This window comes from Euphorbia lathyris, chromosome 7 (genome assembly GCF_963576675.1).
Source record: "Euphorbia lathyris chromosome 7, ddEupLath1.1, whole genome shotgun sequence".
NCBI classification, from domain to species: domain Eukaryota; kingdom Viridiplantae; phylum Streptophyta; class Magnoliopsida; order Malpighiales; family Euphorbiaceae; genus Euphorbia; species Euphorbia lathyris.
In genome coordinates this window covers 85743843-85760278 of record NC_088916.1, presented here as the reverse complement: position 1 = coordinate 85760278, position 16436 = coordinate 85743843, and the positions used below count along the sequence as shown (strand labels likewise).

The 16436-nt window shown below is 35.5% G+C and overlaps 1 pseudogene; it reads left to right on the top strand.

Annotated features, from left to right (window-relative positions):
• The first annotated feature begins 8808 nt into the window (after positions 1–8808).
• LOC136200910 (protein DEFECTIVE IN MERISTEM SILENCING 3-like) lies at positions 8809–14766 on the top strand (annotated as a pseudogene).
• Positions 14767–16436: the final 1670 nt, after the last annotated feature.

The window sequence follows — 16436 nt, the reverse complement described above, 5'->3', positions numbered from 1 at the left end:
AGGTAGCTGATCATGCATACTCTTAAAGCTGAAAATGATGAACTTGTCTGATTCTTTTCTATTTTAACATGAGTTATGCTGATGAGACATATGTTTCATGTCAATTTAGCATGTTATGTGTTATGTGTCTATGTGTGAAGCATGTTGGCTTGTTTTATGTTCTGTTTATGAAGTATCTGATTCAAGAATAGACATATGTTTCATATAAATTTAGCATGTTATGTGTTAAGAAGTAGAACTGATTCAATTTAATAGACATAAACGAATAAGTTGACTACTTTGTTATAGCATGTTATGATCCACTTTTTTGCATCAAAGTTGGGACGCGAAGGAAGGTCGAAAATCCCAGCTAGGCTGGCACCTCCAGCACAACCAACAACCCGAATATTATTAAAAAAAAGGAAGATTACAAAGGGAGGGGAAAATGAAAGAAAAAATGAAAAAATGAAAGAATAATACTACAGAGCACGAATATGAGCAACATTGCAAATGTTATCAAACACGAAGCTTTGACAGAAGTGAGGCGCGGAGTGCCACCAGTATATAGCCGAGATAGACTTCCCATGATTGGCCAGTCGATCCGCTGCTTGATTTCCTTCTCTATAGATATGAGTGGCACGCCAATTCATAATCGAAAGCTTAGCTAAGCAGGATTGCCAGTCTCTCCTGATTACCCAAGGGACCTCAGGCTTTCCATTATTTAGAAGTTGCACCGCATAAGCCGAATCAGATTTTATCCAGATGCATTGCCAATTTCTTTCCCAGGCAGAATTAATGGCAAACATAATCGCTATGAGCTCAGCGATGTGAGCAGGCGAACAACGCAAGGGGAGGGCAAAACAGCCAACTACAAACCCTCTAGAATTTCTAAAGATGCCTCCTGCTCCGGCGATTCCCGAAGAATTCGCAGCTCCGTCTGTATTAACCTTGATCCAGCCAGTCGGAGGCGCAATCCAGCGAACAGTAATGCACTCAGGCTCATTTAACGTTCGAACGACATCCTCAGTATTGACGCTCCTTTCCCTAATATAGATCATAAGCTTGTACTTGAGAGTTTGGATTGAAGGGAGCTCTAAGTCAAATATAGCTCTGTTACGCGTCGTCCAGATAAACCAGACGCAGGTGATCACAGCGGAAATCCATATCTTCCTTCTACTTCTCCTAACTCTCAGCAGTCTTAAGACGTTGAAGAAATCAGCGAAAGAGTCAGTAAAGCCGCAGCCTATACTGAACTCGTTAAAAACCAGAGACCACAGCTCTCTTGTAATTGCGCAGTTGACAAAAAGATGAGCAGACGATTCCTCTCCCTTCTTGCAGAGAACACACCTTTGAACCAGATGAATACCATGCTTCTGAAGCAACTGTTGAGTCGCTAGCTTCCCATGGATCAGTTTCCAACAAGTCGCGGATCTTCAAGGCGGAGTGAACGAATTCCATAAGAAATTACTCCAGCCAACCTGGTCTCTCATAGAATGACTTTCATAGAACGATTTTGCTGTAAGCTTACCAGATTCTGCTGGGCTCCAGATGCAAGAGTCAGGCTCAGTCATAACTTCAACCCGATGCACCGCCGCCTGAACGTCCTCATGCAGAGATTGTAAGTTAACCCACGAGCCATTATGTCTAAAGTTGTGAATAGGCTCAAACAGATTGACTCGTGAAGGAGCAGGAATATTCATTTGCTCTGCAATAATGGGCTCTACCCACCTGTCAACCCAGAAATTGCGGATAGAACCCTCTCCAATCCACCAGACAGTGTCAAGCTTGATTTCTTCAAAAACAGCTCGCAGAGAGGACCAAATTGAAGAGTTAGAGATGTATTTTTTGGCAATCCCAGAAACCTCTAAGAAGCACATACGCAGCAAATCAATGATGAAGCCCTGGCCTTGGATCTACTCCCAACACAGCTCAGCAAACAGAGCTGAATTAAAAAGCTTATAATCCTTGATTCCCAAACCTCCGTTCTTTATTGGCAGGCAGCATGTTTGCCAGGAGACCGTTATCATTTTCTTACAATCTTTGTCACCAGTCCAGAGGAAGTTTCGGATAGCTCTGTTAATTTTTGACAGAAGAGCCGTAGGCCAACGATATATGAGAAAAGAGTGCACAAGGGCTCCGCTTAGTGATGATTTGATAAGGGTGAGTCTCCCAGCAAACGATAGCGTATGTCCACGCCAAAGACTGAACCTGCTAAGGAATTTATCCACCATTGGGTTCAGAAAGCGAGCTCTAGGTGTCCCCTGGAACAGCGGAACACCCAAATATATGAGAGGGAGAGCAGCCTGAGCAATATTCAAAATCCCAGCCAGCCGATTTCTGCTCAAATTATTAATAGAATTACCAAAGAGAGCCAGTGACTTGGCCAATTGACAGCCTGACCAGAATACTCTTCATACATGCCAAAAATATCCCGAATGCATTTCATATTTTTCGATGAAGCCTGAGCAAAAATCAACAGGTCATCCGCGTAAAGAAGGTGCGAGGGAAAAACGGATCTGCTCGTGTATCTCATGGGATCCAGTCTGCCTTCATTAACCATTTTCGAAATCCATCTGCTCAGAAAGTCTTCAGCAAGCCCAAACAACGTGGAGGAAAGCGGATCCCCTTGTCTAACACCACAGGAGCAGCCAAAGAAACCTTTAATTTCACCTCCAATAGCAACTGAAATCCTAGCAGACCTTAAGATTTCTAGGATCCAGCTTCTAAACTTTAGAGAAAACCCAAAGGCCTCAAGAACTGCCAGAAGGAAGTTCCAATCAAGGGTGTCGAAAGCCTTTTTGATATCAATTTTTAGAGCCATATTGCCTCCGAAGCATTTCTTTTTGAGCATGTTGACCCCCTCAGAGGCCGCTGCAATGCAGTGGTGAATGCTTCTGCCTGCTATAAAACCAAATTGGTTATCAGAAATTATTCCTGAAGCAATAGGGGCAAGTCTATCAGAGATAATTTTTGAGATAATCTTATAGTTGAAGTTTCCCATAGCCACAGGCCTGAATTGCTGAATCTCATTGGCACCATCAACCTTGGGAATGAGGGCAATGATACTTGAGTTCATTCCAGGGAGCATGTAACCAGAATCAAAGAAGCTGAAGACCATCCGACAAACATCATGTTTCACAATGTCCCAAAAATGCTGATAAAAGGTACCCCCAAAACCATCCGGACCTGGCGAACTATCCATGCTCATGCCAAAAACAGCTTTCCGAATCTCATCCACTTAAATATACATATATATGTCTACTTGAATAAGTTGTACTTTGTATTGCCTATCAAAAAAAGGATAGCGTGCAAGGGGGCATTATGATATGACGTGCGAATAGCGTACAAGGGGGGTGTAATGCGCGATTAGAAAGGAGATTTTGATGATAAAGAAACACTGGAGCTGGATGGATGGAGTGGAGTACTGGAGGGGCATGGAGCCAGCATTGAAGATCAGATTGATTACCAAGTACATTTGTAATCAGTAATCATTCTGTTCTTCAAGAATGGCTCTATGTCCATCCAGTAGTCCACACCATCCAGCTCAGTGTTTCTTTGGCATCCTAATCTCCTTTCTTCAAGAATGTGCAGATGGTAAACAAGGATATCGGGCTGATGGAGAACCATTAGAGTTAAATGGCGTCGAATACTAGAGGGGCATGGAGCCAACATTGAAGATCAGATTGATTACCAAGTACATTTGTAATCAGTAATCATTCTGTTCTTCAAGATTGGCTCTATGCCCATCCAGTAGTCCACATCATCTAACTCAATGGTTGCCCAGCATCCAAATTTCCTTGTTATTTGCACATCACGCCCCCCCTTGTACGCTATTCGCACGTCACATCATAATGCCCCCCTTGCTTACTATTTGCACATCATATATCCACTACATGCTCTTCAGTCCATCTCCTGGCAGTTGCTACGTAACCTGCCCTGTTTCTGATGTATCGTTCAACAATTCGCTCTCGGCCAGGAAATGGCCCCTCAATGAAGGGCTCTACCAGCAGTCCATAAATATTCCACAGCAGCTATAAAATGCATAGATAAATTAAATTAGACCCCAAACATGAGTAGATAAACTAGACCCCAAACATGAATAGATAAATTTATGGGTAAAAAATAAATAGATTTACATCTTACCGTGGCAATACTATGGGCAGGGCGATCAAGTAGTTGGGGCATAGAAACATGCTCCAAGGGACCGATATTAGGATGGTAAATTTAGGTCCTGAATATGACCTGCGAACAATAGTAATATCATGAGTGTATTTACAAAGATATGAACTGATTTATGTGTGTTAACAAGTTTATGCATGTTCTTACAACTGGAGGTGTGGAGGGGAAATGGACAGGGAAGTCCATTTGGACTATGAATACACCTCCTTCATAAGGGGTGTTTGGAGGCCCATTCATCACGGAAGTCCATTGCCGCCGATCAGGACCATGCATATTGACAAGCCACCTAGGTGCCTCATATCGGAGTTGGTCAATCTGAAACTCAACATTACGATAGAGGTTCCTTACAAGTCTATCCATGCTCGAAATAACAAACTGTAAGTATAGTGTTAGGTTGCCGTGGGTGACTATTGAGAATTGGTAAATGCTTCCTATTTATAATGTGGGTGGGTAAGTTAAGGGTCTCAGAATGGAGAAAGGGTAAAAGGAGATTAATTAGGTCTATCTGTATACGGTATGTAATTAATGAGCATCATTAATTGGTTTTGCAGGTATCAAGACTTTGGGGATTCTAGGAGATGATGACTTAGATATGCTTCAGTTCAAGTTGGATTTGGTTTTCCAATCAACACTGACTATATATACAGATTTGGAGATGTACACTAATTGCTTATTTTTTTTACCCTACATTCATTCAGTTATTTGTGTAGTTCAAATGTAAACAGATTATGAGCATTAGTCTCCAGTAAAATTAAAATCATTGATATACAGAAATTCTTGTTCATTTGATAATTATTGTTCATTTCCATAATCATTTGAAGAAGGCAATGAGTGACATTTACGTTTAAAAAAATATCATCTAAACAACAATAAAAAGACATTAAATTAAAAGAATCTGTCATCTAAAATAAATCTCTTGACATGATTGATTAAGACCTATGTCATCTGATACAAGTTACTACGATAAAAATTATTATAAAAACTCTCACCGTGAATACCAATATGCCAATTTTCCATATAGCGACTTGACATTTTTAATTATTAGTATGTCATGTGATGACATTAAAAGTGACGTTAATAAATAAAAATATTCATCGTAACAATGTTCATATGACAGTACGAAACTAGGCTGATGTCATGTATAGTATCTTCAAATGACAGAACCTAACCGTCGTCTGAAGGTGCAATAGACGGCAGCGAGCCCTGTGACAGATTTATATCTCGCGGGACGATGGTTTTTAACCGTCGTCTGAAGGGGATTTTGGCGTAGTGAAAATAAAATATGATTAACCATCAATAGGATTCACTCGCAAACACAAATTGAACATCTCATATTTTGATATGTCATTTTTATAGAGATAGTAAAATTACACGTAATTTACGAAAACATTACAAAAATCCAATATAAAATTATTAATGGGTTAAAATTTGTTAAATAGATTTAGAATCCAATTTTTGGAAGATGGTGTTAATTTACTTCCTAATACAAAAATAACATTGAAATTTTAAAATTGTCGTTTTATATTTTTAAATTTCTATCACTAAAAGAGTTTATACATGAATGAAAACAAGATGCTAAATATAATTTCTATCACTAAAAGATTTTGAATTGGGTTAAGTGAATTTAATTTTTTTGCAACCAAAATGAAGCTACCCACTCAAGCTTATCTATGGGTATGATTGTTAGAAAACATGGAAGCCAAATCCAGTCCAAGTGAAAATATTGGTTATCTATGGGTATGATTGTTAGAAAACATGGAAGCCAAATCCAGTCCAAGTGAAAATATTGGTTTGGGTTCAAGGGACCAAATCTCCTCTGACCCAAGTTGCTAAATATAAAACTCAAATTCTGTATACTTGCAATTCATGGTTTTATATCAGATCCTCAAAGATTTTAAGTGTTTGTATATATATCCCTCTAATTGGATATCTTAATGCAAAAAATCAATTATCACGTGGAATAATGGGGATCCCCATTGGGGAACGGAGATACATTTCTTTCATTTTGTTTCTTTATTCCTTTGTATACTCTTGCTTTGCTTTTTAATAATATGTCGACCTAGTCGGGATGTCCGGCCTTTCCCTAAACCATCACCCCATTTTTACTGAAAAAAATTATAAATAAACAAATCTATAATGTTTCATTTTTTAGGAAAAATGGTGTTACTTACTGAATTTGTTTAAGCAGTTACATATACAAACAAAAATAATCATATTAATTTTATGTATTTTAAATAATGGTGTAGATTCCATATATACATTGGGGGTATGTGAAGATTACTAGATCCGAGCTTCTTTGAACAAGCGTCTCTTAGAATTACTCCCCACTGACAAAGACGAAGATGACAAATGAGAACGTGGGTAATTATTTGGGAACGTTTATCACCATCGTTATGCAAAGCTAAGGAGAAAAGTTGTGAAGAAGAAGAGTTACAATATTTTAAGAAAATGGCACGTTGGGCCATAGATATCTTCAAGAGATGATACATCAGTACTATTAACTACTAGTATATAGTATAGATTCCTGTTATATTTAAGCAAGTGATATGTTGTAAGTTTGACTAGTCTTTTCGCTTTTTTTTGAGCTTATATTGTGAATTGGTTACTAAGCTTTAAAATAGGTCAATAAAATTAGGCCTAATACATCACCAGCTCCCTGAACTTGTCTATAATAGTAGATTGCCTCTCTGAACTTGTAAGTGTCTCACGAGTTCTCTAAACTTGCTTATTTGGTATCACCAGCTCCTTAATCTTGTCCATAAAAATTTATTATCTCCCTAAACTTTCCAAATGTCTCACCAACTCCCTAAACTTGCTTATTCTGTACCAACTAAATACGAAAACTTATTAAACCTAAATTCTAAAAATACATCTTCATCTATTTGTGAGGTAATTTTTTTCTTCCCCTACCTTTCAACCTATTATAAGAGTTAGTGTCGCAGGATTGAGAGATCGAAATATTGAGGAACGAGAGTTAGTAGGGTTAAGGAGCAAAAATACCCTTAATATTTTGGGTCAGGAGTAATTTTACCCATAACGTGTAAAATGGTGCAATTTTACCCCTAACGTTAGTAGCCAAGAGCAAATTTATAAATTGGTGAAATTTTTGAATTGTTTTGTCCAATTTATACAAAAGATAGTATATTTTTTTTCCACATCCCAACATATGTTTGTGATTTGTTACCGATAAAATGATGCACGTATGAAGTGTAGATGGTAAGATTCATGACCGAGATGACAATTTGATGAATTATTTCTCAAATTAACCCAATTTATCAATGTTAAAGGTAAAATTGCTCTTGGTTTCCAACGTTAGGGGTAAAATTGCACAATTTTAGACGTTAGTTGTAAAATTACTCCTGTTCCAAAACATTATGGGTATTTTTGCACTTTAACACGAGTTAGTATTATGGTTTTTGTATTCAGTTGTTACGGAATAAACAAGTTTAGAGAGCTGGTAAGACATTTGCAAAGTTCAGGGAGCTAAAAAAAATTATGGACAAGTTCAGAGAGCCAATCTACTATCATTAGTCTCACATGAAAAAAAAAATCATCTGGAAGATACATTGATTAAGATTATAAAATAAAATAAAATAAAATTAATTGGAGTTCGACCCATTTATCCTTCCTTGTACACCCATCTATATCACCTCGTATATCGCCTCTGTTAAACATAGTGGTAGTGTATTTAGGAAACCACAATTACCTAATAGTATAATACAATGACAAAACCCGATAACTATTTAAATTATTATCTTATTCTTTGCCCATCCTAGGTCTTTAAATTCTATAGTTATATTTCCGGGTAAGCTCATTGTTGGATCGACCAAATTAGGGTCCATAATTTTCCAGTTGTGCATTTTGTAATTTAAGATGGAATTCGTCCGGTTCTTTTTAATTGCTTAACTTTCTTTGATCATTGGGATAATTCAAATTTTCTAATGTAAATTGGACTCAATTCCTCTCTTTCTAAGAAAAATTGTTTTGCATGGATGTTTATAAATCGATAATCAGATAATTTCAAGTGAATTTTGTTTTACTTGGTATATAAGTGAGTCACACAAATTAGTTTTGACAAGTTAAATTTGTTGTTGTCAAAACCTAACCGCGTTGATCTGAACCACGTATGGATGGTAATATTGGGTTTTGGGTTTAATGAACAGTTCTTTTCAGTTTGCAACTAACCAGGGCTTAGACCATCTCCAACACATTTCATCAAATTTACTGCATCAAACCATGTTTCATCATATTCTCTAAGTGTTTTGATGTTGCTACAATGTTTTTACTACAACCCATTTCATCATTATTAGAGTTAAATGATTTTGTATGGATTGATTATTAGTGTTAAATGATTCTTGATTTCTGGTTTTTATGTATATAAAATAAATGAAAAAGAAAATAAATAATATCATTTTATTAAATGATGCCCCATCAAAAAATGATACTACAATGTTTTTTTTTAAATGATGGGATACGCGAGGGACACTTCGGGATACTTTAGGTTTTTTTTTTTTAAAACTATGAAAGTATAAAGGTTTTTTTAAAACTCAGAAAATATAAGGATTAAAATGAAATAATCCCAGGATTACTAGTATATACGGACACGAAATCGATTGAACCCTAAACTAAAATTGAAAATCTCTCCTGTGCGATCATTGAACCCTAACAAAATTGAAATTCCTAAATCTTTTCTCTCATCTGATCGAGTTCTTCTGTTCAGTGGTTCTGTGCAATCAGTTGTTTTCCTCGATTGCTTTGCTGAAGTAGATCCCTCTCATCTGGTCGATCTACTTTGATCGAGTTTTTCCTCTCATCTGGTTGATCTGCTATGAATTAATTACTTATTAGTTAATATTATAGATGTTATTTGTGGTTTTATAATGACTTGAGAGTATTATTTGTGTTTTTATAATCACTTTATGAATATGATTTGTGATTTATATATTTGTGTATCTTTTGAATTTTCATTATAAATGATATATATATTATTAGTTATATATAAAATTTTCTGTATCCCCACCGTACCGTATCTCATATTTTTTAGAAATGTTGTTTGGCGTATCTGTTCGAATACTCGCACCAGTATGCATACGTCTATCAGTGCTAATAGTAGAGCTATAATTCTGGTGAAATTTGTATGCTCTTGGCTTGGAAATTGATTTTTCATTGTGATTGCTGTTTGAAAATCACGGAAGTTTCTTTGAATTATTGCTTAAATGAGAATGATAAATTTGGATACCCTAAGAAGGATGGCGATTAGTGTGGCTGGATTCATTTTGCTTCACTAAGTGAACTATATTTTGAAAATTTTGACATGTAGAAGAGTAGAAGCCATGTATATGCTTGCATGGTTGTTATCAAAGAAATTATATTGTCAGCCCTTGTTTTTGAATGGCATAGAACTTTTAAACTTTGCAGCTAATTTTGATGACTTCATCTTCCAATAACTAGGATATTATTTGGGAGCATAAGCTTTGAAGGCTTTTAATTTGTTCACTATATGCAGTGAGACCATAAAGAAATTATGTCTCAGGCTTCATATGTTTTAGACTTTTATCATCTTTAGATTTCAGAAGATTACTATGACTATTTCCATTATTAGTAAATATGGTTTTTGTTTGTCCGCTTTTTATTGTTTCTTGAGGTGCACTGTGATGCATACAAATGTGCCTTGCTTTACCTATTTGTGTAAGGAACATAGTGTCATGTTGCTCTTTGAGATGATATGTTCATAGTTACAAATGTTAAGCCGATCCTTTTGTTTTAGCTGTAATTCTTACATAGAGTGTTTCCGCAGGATTTGTCAGCTCTGATGGAAGAAGAAGCTAGTATTATCCCAAGTAATGAAATGCAAAATGGTGGTTCTATGCAAGCCCAATCCGTTATATACAATTCTAAGGTTTTCAGTTTGCATAGGATCTTTACATTTTGTTGTGATGTGGGTGTAAATCAAAAGCAATTCTTCTGTTATTTATATTTTATGTGGAGTTGACATTTGTAAAAAAAAAAGCGGAAATTTCACATTTCAATTTGTATTTTTTTAGACATCCTTTAAGTTACTGGAGCTTATTTACAATGTAAAGTAGGTCAAAGAACTAATTGTTAAATTGTAACCTTTGCAGAAATTTCAAGATGATCTACACACAGCAGGAATCCAAATCAAGCAGCATGAGGATAACTTGAAATTTTTGAAAAGTCAACGAAACAAATTACAAGACTCAATACTTGATCTGCAAGGTATGCTAAATTTTATTTTTTGTGCCTCTTCTAGAGGATTAGTTCTTCTTGAAGATTACTTAGCTAAGAAGTATTTGCATGTGCAGTTCACTTGGATACAAGCACATCTAGGAACAAATTTATGTTGTGTAGTGTAATGGTTTTTAATTTAAGCATGGTAGCTACCTAACAAATTCGACCGAGTCACCTGTTTTTAATTGTTGGCCATTAATTCTTGGTTCTCCAGGTGCTTTAAGTACTGTGGTAGCAATGTTTAGATCTGTCATTCATATACATTGTTTCCTTCAATGTTTTAGTTAATTTAATTAGACAAGATATTTCAGTAAAGTTTTTGCTGATATAAACTGAAAATGATGTTGTTAGGAAACTGTTGTAGCTAGTCCAAATCAGAGTAAATTTATTTAGAAATTGTTATTTTCGGAATTATCATTTATTTAGGAAGTCTTAGTATTAATGGAAATAAGAGTTTATTTTCAGAACTATTATTTAGGAAGTTCTAATTCTAATAGGATAGTAGTTTATTTTTAGAATTTTTATTTAGGAAATGTTAAATCTAATTGAATATGAATACTAGTTTAAGTCTGCCTTTTGTACTATTATAGAAAGGAACCATTTTATCATTGGTAAAGTACTATTTGAAAAACAAATTCAGAGGTCAGGAGTTCTCATCATAGAGATCCGGGTTTCTCTCTAACGAGCTGCATTAATTAATTCTCATCATACTATCTCGAAAGAAAAAGAAGTAAAATTCACTTCCTGATTTCAAGGTTCAAGGACCCGTAATTTGATCCAAAACTCAGGAGCTTAACAAAGTGGTATTAGAGCAAGTTATGGGTGAATCAAGTAATCTGGAAAAACAGTTTGAAGCCTTTTTGAGATTCATACTGAAAAGACAGGCCAAAGGTGGAGGCCATGGTACTCCAAGTAGAAACCATTAAGGAGAGTGGCAATCTAGCACAACAAGGAAGGAGACAGGGGGTGGACAATAGAATACGACGGCAGGAGGAGGACTGCTTCCAAAATTCTCGAAACTGGATTTCCTAAGTTTGATGGGTCGTATGATCCCTTGAGCTGGTTGGTTGCATATGTGTGAGCATTTTTGTAAGCATCAACACACTGTTGAAAGGCACAATAGTGGTCGAAGTAGAGTTGCATAAATCTGCTGAATTACCAAGGCTATATGAGAAAAGAGAAATTATCAAGATGGGACTGCTGGCCAGCCGTGGAAGGACCGTTTAGAGAAACGAAAGACTAAGGGGATTTGTTATAATTATGACTAACCGTATACATGAGGACATCAGTATAAAAGATATCACTGGCTGGAAGGACTAGATGAAGCTTTACTAGAACCAGATGATGAATCCTATCACCAACGGATGCTTTGGTGAAGTAGCTCCAGTTATCATCTTTGTGCATGAGATCACACTCATTTTTGTAGGGGAAGGCAATGTTAAAATTGTTGTAGCTAGTCTATATCATAATAAATCGTTATTTTGATTAGGTTTAGGACTTACTAGTTTCATAATTGTTATTTATTTAGGAAGTCTTAGTCCTTGAGGAGTAGGAATTTATTATCAGAATTGTTATTTAGGAAGTTTTAATTCTAATAGGGGTATGGTTTTATTTTCAGAATTTTTATTTAGGAAGTTTGAATTATAATATGAGCAGGAGTCCTAGTTCAAGTCTGCCTTTTGTATTCTTATAAGTTATAACAGGGAAGTGTTTATCATTAATAAAGTAAGCATCATTTGAAAAACAAATTCAGAGGTCACGAAATATATCTCATTATAGGTAAGCTAGGTCGAAAAAGAAAAGAAGATTTACTTCTTGATTTCATAGTGTGAGCAGTTTTTTTTTATCTCAACTTCCAGTCAGTGTTTCCGAATGGTAGTATTTACTTTTAGATCCTAGAATTGTTTGGAGATTTTATTGGTATAATCATTTGTGATGCATAATATCTCTTTTTCCATTTTCATTTTTTGCTACTGACAAGTTTCCTTTCAGTTATTCTTGGTAATTATCACTCCGCAAGACCTCCTAGTGGTGAAAGTGAAAGCCATTCCTCCAATCAGAGTGAGGTACAAACAGTAAAGCAAATTCTGCAGCATGAAACTTCTGCTGCAGGCATTGTGTGTCAGCTGACAACGCGCCATGGTACTCACGCACCTCAACTGGCATTCACTAAGGATGTGCTTGGTATTGTTGCTACTCTGGGCAAGGTGGATGATGATAATCTTAGCAGGTTAGTTTGAAGTTGCATGTTATCTGCTACTGATATTTACTATCTATCTAACATGTAGATTCTTCCTCTTCTATGAAATAAGTCTTATGATTAGTTTCCTTGCTAATATAGCATATTGTTCCTGGTTCTAATGTAGTCAGTTAATTTATGTACTCCACAATTCCAAGAGCTCTTATTATTTTCAATCAGTGAAATGCCTCCGTACTTACTGCCACACTGATCTTTGCTTTAAAGAGCTCCATGATAATGCAGTTGTTGTTAGTTATCTGCACTATTTTCAATCTACTTTTACTTATTCTTTCTTAATTGCAGGCTTCTTTCAGAGTACTTAGGAGTAGAGACAATGCTAGGAATTGTTTGCAAGACTTACGAAGGTGTTAAAGCTCTTGAAACTTATGACAAGGAAGGCCATATAAATAGTGATTCTGGAATTCGAGGCTTTGGTACTACAATCGGACGGACTCTGGATGGTCGATTTCTTGTCATTTGTCTCGAAAATTTAAGGCATGTATCTCTTTCTTTTCTTTATTGCTGTTTGGAATTCAGCTCTTGAATTACAAACTTTTTTTCCCTTGTAGACCTTACTGTGGTGAATTTGTGGATGATGACCCTCAAAGAAGGCTTGATCTTCTACGGCCAAAATTGCCTAATGGCAAGTGTCCACCTAGATTTATTGGTTTCGCTGTTAACATGATCCATGTGGATTACATGAATTTGTTGTATGTATCTGATGTCTATGGCCTCAGAGAGACTCTATTTTACAGCCTCTTTTCTCGCCTGCAAGTTTACAAAAGTAGGGAGGAGATGCTACTTGCTCTTCCACTTATAAGTGATTGAGCAGTTTCACTGGATGGAGGGATTATTAAGCCTAATGGTTTCTTTTCCTTGGGGAATCTGTAAGTATTTTGCTTTCATTATTAACATGAAATTGTCTTCCAATTGGATCTAATGGTGAATTTCATTGGTTTACAGCATCTCCTTTTGTGGTATTTCAGAATTTGCTTTCTGCATGTAGGTAGTTTAAATGCACTAAGAAAGAAATGTCTTTCTGAATCGTGATAGATTATAGAATTATGTATCTGTTATAATTCGATTATAATAGGCCACCTATAGGGTTCATAGCATTAGCCTCTGACCTTCCAAATTCAACTCATGATATTTGGTGCATGGATTTGTCTTCCCCCAATTTTTGTACAACTATCATACAAAAGAAAAGAAATCCGTATTTTATCTAGAATGGTCGATTCAAAGGGTGAGCCTTGGCGAAACGGTAAACATTGTTGTTGTTGTGTGACTGAGAGATCACGGGTTCAAGTCTTAGGAGCGACCTCTTGCCAAAAATATTGGCAGGGGAAGACTTACCCCCAGTAAATAACGTATTTTGGCATACCCTATGTTTAGAGTTACATGTGTGTGTGTGAGCGCGTGTTGTGTGTGTATTTCTCATTTGGTATCTCTTCTTTCTGGATTTTTTTTGTTCCCCAGGACTGATGTTGATGTAAGATTTCCAAAACCTTCCATGTCAGCAAATCCACCTGATAGCTACATGGAAACTGAGAATCAACTCCAACAGAAGACATGGGAAAAGGAGAAGTTGACAGAGGATTTAAAGCGAGAGCAAATGCTGTTGAATTCTGCAAGATTCAATTTTGAGAGAAAGAAGGAAGAGTTTGTTAAGTTTCTCTCACAAACCTCTGCAAACACAACTTAGGTATTGCACTGAACACATCTTAATTGAGTTGGATTGGAGTTGTATTTTGCAGATTTCAACAGCATTTGATATCGCTTCAGATGCAGGAAGGACAAGATAGGTTCAACCCTAGATGATATTAGAAGGGGGAATCAAATCCTTATCAGGATAGCAACTCGGAAAAGTCTTCTATTCCGTTATCGTTTTTGAATGGGCTAGGAATTTCTTTTCGTGAAAAGGGCAGCTTATTCAGTTACCAGGAGCAATTCGGTTCGTATTAAGAGTAGCAAATCTGCCATTTTTTTCCTTTTAGTTTTTAACCATTAGGAGTAGAAGTGGGTAAATTTAGTAACTTCTGGACTCTAAACATCTTCATAATCAATGTTTTTAACTGACTTCTTGTATTGACTGAGTTGGAGTTGTTTAAAAATGTTCTGCACTTAAGTAGGAGCAACTTTTACAAGTTTTTTCATAAACCGTGAAGTTTTTGCATTATGTGAAATTATTATGGGTTTTTCTTTTTGCATACTTTTTGATTAATTTGTATAAATAATTTACTAGTTTCTATGTTCTTATATATTAAGCTAGTCTGTTTTTGGAAATAATTGTCTAATCATTAAGTTTTTGTTTCTATCAATTCTTTAAAATTAATAGTCAAAATAGATTAAATTAAATTTTAAGTGACAACTCTTTATCCTATTTTATAAAAATAAAACATCTATATTTTTATTTCCGAGCATAGTCATAATTTATAGGGATAAGGTACCAAAATAGGCCTAAGCTTTTTAGGGAAGTACCAATTTAGGCTCAACTTAACGCTTACAACATAATACCAATTTAGACTTAACGTTTATAATATAGCATCAATTTAGGCCTCACGTACAAAATAGCACCAATATAGACTTAAAGTTTACAAAATAATACGAATTTAAACTTAATGTTTACAAAATATATACAATTTAAGCTAAACATCATAATTAAATTAATCATATTATATTCTTTCCTTATTAACTTTATATGTTATCATTTTATTTAGTTCTATATTTTTATTTATTAAAATACAATTAATTAGTATTTTTACCCATTAAGATCTTATATTTGTTTTTCATCAATGATTCCATGACTATTAAATATCATTGCTCATTTAATATATGCAAACTAAAAGTAATTGAATATCCACAATATTTCGAAATATTGTGGATATTCAATTTAGTAGTCATGGAATCATTGATGAAAAACAAATATTTAAGCTTTTGTTTGTCCTCAAGCAAATTAAATCCGAAAACAAAGCTAGAAGGCCAAGCACTCAAATAAATCAACAATGAGACATGATTCATTTCAAGTAACAATGTAGAAGATTTTTGAGCCGTCTGAAACATGATAAACACCTTGAGTAACTAAACGATTTTTGAATTTATACTTTTGGCCATTAGTGAGACATTTTCAAATAGTTGATACTTAATGAACTCGTTAAACACCTCACATAGGATTCACTCTTTACGCTCAAGTGTTCCGGGTGAGGTGTTTTCTCTCAATTTTCCAACACAATTGATAACTATCGTGGGCTTGCACGGTCATCCAACCACTATGCCTCCTTACTACGATTTGATCAAAAGGACTTAATTGGGTTGTAATGAAGGGTTGAGGTTTGGTGTGATTATGATGGAAATGAGGCTTAAGAATCTTATTGAGTTTCTAAAATGTTAAGTCACTATTGGGTAGTTGAGAGCATTTATTTATTTATTTCTTTTATTTTCTTCCCCTTTTTTCTCAAAAATGTCGATAAGCTTTTTTTTTGGAATGTGAGAATTGTATTCCTAGGGGGTAATGTGTGTGAGCCAAAGAATGTATATGTTTTTGCTTTGATGCTCTCTTTTTTAGACTCATATTTATCTATTAGAAACTCATAGATTCCGGTATTTTTTGATAGAAAATGATGGAATAGAGTTATATTGTGGTGGCAAAAGAAGGGCAAGGCTCAAAATGGGGAACAAGGGAAAATGATTTCGGGTAGGCTATTGGTTTATATGGTGGCGAAATGAAAGAAGGCCTTAATCATATCAAATTCCTAGTTCGGTGCGTGTGGTTTCGGTTAGTATTTGATGCAAG